Here is a 3,630-nt window from a genome sequence, read left to right on the forward strand (position 1 = left end):
TACTTTGATTGGTTGTTTTGATTAATTGTAGGTGAAGAAAAGAAGAAAAGAAGAAAACGTGGCCTAAAAAGTGTGGCTCAAGGAAGAAAAAATGTGGTCAAGAAAGGAGGGAGTGTGGTGCAACAAACCATGAAGCTCTCCCCAAGAGCACCAAGCTCACTAAGTGAGCGCTATACTTACTCCCAGGGAACCAAGGCACAATGCTCTGCTCACTTTGTGAGCTGAGCACAATAGGAAGCCAAGAAACAAAGAAAAGAAAAACAATGCTCAGCTCACCAAGTGAGCATTGTCATTTTTAATTTTGAGCTTTTACTTTTGAATTTCTTAGAGAATTGGGAAGGAGAATTGATCTCTCTTCTTCCTTGTTCTTGTTTGAGCACTCTTTACTTTTTATTTTAGATCTTGGGTGAAGAATTGAAGAACTTCTGTTTCAATCTCACCTTGTGATCTCTTGTTTTACTTTTCTGCATAATTGAATTTCAATCTCTATTTACTGCTTCATCTTCTACTCTTTCTGCAATTTACTTCCCTTCATTTCTTTTGCAGTTGTTCTTGTTGGATCAAGGAAGGATTTGAGATCTAGACTTGTTATCTAGTCTCTTCCACTCTTGAGATCTTCAATCCTCTTTTAAATTGCTGCAAATTAAGCATCGCTCATTTTCTGTTTTTTAGATCTTCAAAGCATTTTTACTTTTTCTATTGAGATCTATTTCCATTTAATCAATCCTCTACTCTTCTGTTTGTTGCAATTTACCTTTGCTTGTTTAAATTCTGCAATCCCAACTCCCAATTCCTTTTATGATTCAAGCAATTTACATTTCTTGCACTTTGAGTTTCAGCCATTTACATTTCTTGCAATCTAAGTTTCTGCACTTTATATTACTTGCATTTTAAGCTTCAGCTTCTTTTACTTTCCTGCTGTTTAATTTACTACAATTCTCCCCTCTCCTTTTACATTTCAAGCAATTTAATTTCTGTCAATTGCAAACAACTCAACCAACACTTGATTCGCTTGACTAAATCACTCACTAAACTAAAATTGCTCAATCCTTCAATCCCTGTGGGATCGACCTCACTCTAAGTGAGTTTTACTACTTGATGCGACCCGGTACACTTGCCGGTGAGTTTTGTGTTGGATCGTTTTCCACACATCACTGCTTTTTCTTGCTTCAAGAATCATTTTTATGATTTTTCAGATCCTCAGTAACATGTCTCCTTTTTCATCATTCTTTCAAGAGCCAATCATTCATGAACAACAAATTCAAAAGACATATGCACTGTTTAAGCATACATTCAGAAAACAAAAGTATTGCCACCACATCAAAATAATTACTCTGTTATAAAATTTAAAATTCATGCAATTCTTCTCTTTTTCAATTAGGAACATTTTTCATTTAAGAAAGGTGATGGATTCATAGGACATTTATAACTTTAAGGCATAGACACTAAGACACTAATGATCATAAGATACAAACATAGATAAACATAAGCATAATTTTCGAAAAAAAACAAAAAAATAAAGAACAAGGAAATTAAAGAACGGGTCCACCTTAGTGATGGCGGCTTGTTCTTCCTCTTGAAGATCTTATGGAGTGCTTGAGCTCCTCAATGTCTCTTTCTTGCCTTTGTTGCTCCTCTCTCATGTTTCTTTGATCTTCTCTAATTTCATGGAGGAGGATGGAATGTTCTTGGTGCTCCACCCTTAGTTGTCCCATGTTGGAACTTAATTCTCCTAGGGAGGTGTTGATCTGCTCCCAATAGTTTTGTGGAGGAAAGTGCATCCCTTGAGGCATCTCAGGGATTTCATGATGAGAGGGATCTCTTGTTTGCTCCATCCTTTTCTTAGTGATGGGCTTGTCCTCATCAATGAGGGTGTCTCCCTCTATGTCAACTCCAACTGAATAACAGAGGTGACAAATGAGATGAGGAAAGGCTAACCTTGCCAAGGTAGAGGACTTGTCCGCCACCTTATAGAGTTCTTGGGCTATAACCTCATAAACTTCTACTTCTTCTCCAATCATGATGCTATGAATCATGATGGCCCGGTCTATAGTAACTTCACACCGGTTGCTAGTGGGAATGATTGAGCGTTGGATAAACTCCAACCATCCCCTAGCCACAGGCTTGAGGTCATGCCTTCTCAGTTGAACCGGCTTCCCTCTTGAATCTCTCTTCCATTGAGCGCCCTCTTCACAAACATCTATGAGGACTTGGTCCAACCTTTGACCAAAGTTGACCCTTCTAGTGTAAGGATGCTCATCTCCTTGCATCATAGGCAAGTTGAACGCCAACCTCACACTCTCCGGACTAAAATCCAAGTATTTCCCCCGAACCATAGTAAGCCAATTCTTTGGATCTGGGTTCATACTTTGGTCATGGTTCTTGGTGATCCATGCATTGGCATAGAACTCTTGAACCATTAAGATTCCGACTTGTTGAATGGGGTTGGTAAGAACTTCCCAACCTCTTCTTCGGATCTCATGTCGGATCTCCGGATATTTACTCTTTTTGAGTTTGAAAGGGCCCTCGGGGATCACTTTCTTCAAGGCCACAACTTCATAGAAGTGGTCTTGATGCACCCTTGAGATGAATCTCTCCATCTCCCATGACTCGGAGGTGAAAGCTTTTGCCTTCCCTTTCCTCTTTCTAGAGGTTTCTCCGGCTTTGGATGCCATAAATGGTTATGGAAAAACAAAAAGTAATGCTTTTGCCACACCAAACTTAAAAGGTTTGCTCGTCCTCGAGCAAAAGAAGAAAGAAGAGAGTAGAAGAAGAAGAAATAGAGGAGATGGGGGTGGCTTTGTGGTTCGGCCAAAGGGGAAGAAGTAGTGTTTAGGTTGTGTGAAAATGAAGGAGTGAAAATGGGTTTATATAGGGGTGGAGAGAAGGGTAGGGTTCGGTTATGTATGGGTGGGTTTGGGAGGGAAAGTGGTTTGAATTTGAATGGTGAGGTAGGTGGGGTTTTATGAAGGATGGATGTGAGTGGTGAAGAGAAAGATGGGATTTGATAGGTGAAGGGTTTTTGGGGAAGAGGTGTTGAGGTGATTGGTGAAGAAGAAGAGAGAGGGTGGTGGGGTAGGTGGGGATCCTGTGGGGTCCACAGATCCTGAGGTGTCAAGGAAAATTCATCCCTGCACCAAGTGGCGAGCAAAAATGCCCTTTGTGCCAATTCTGGCGTTAAACGCCGGGCTGGTGCCCATTTCTGGCGTTTAACGCCAGCTTCTTGCCCTTTTCTGGTGTTTAACGCCAGTCTGGTGCCCCTTTCTGGCGTTAAACGCCCAGAATGGTGCCAGACTGGGCGTTAAACGCCCATTTGCTGCCCTTACTGGCATTTAAACGCCAGTAGGTTCTTCCTCCAGGGTGTGCTATTTTTCTTTCTGTTTTTCATTCTGTTTTTGCTTTTTCAATTAATTTTGTGACTTCTCATGATCATCAACCTACAGAAAACATAAAATAACAAAGGAAAAATAGATAAATATAACATTGGGTTGCCTCCCAACAAGCGCTTCTTTATTGTCAGTAGCCCGACAGTGGGCTCGCATGGTGCCTCACAGGTACTCAGAGCAATGTTGGAACCTCCCAACACCAAACTTAGAGTTTGAATGTGGGGGTTCAACACCAAACTTAGAA

The sequence above is a fragment of the Arachis duranensis genome, chromosome 1 (genome assembly GCF_000817695.3).
Source record: "Arachis duranensis cultivar V14167 chromosome 1, aradu.V14167.gnm2.J7QH, whole genome shotgun sequence".
Taxonomy (NCBI): Eukaryota; Viridiplantae; Streptophyta; class Magnoliopsida; order Fabales; family Fabaceae; genus Arachis; species Arachis duranensis.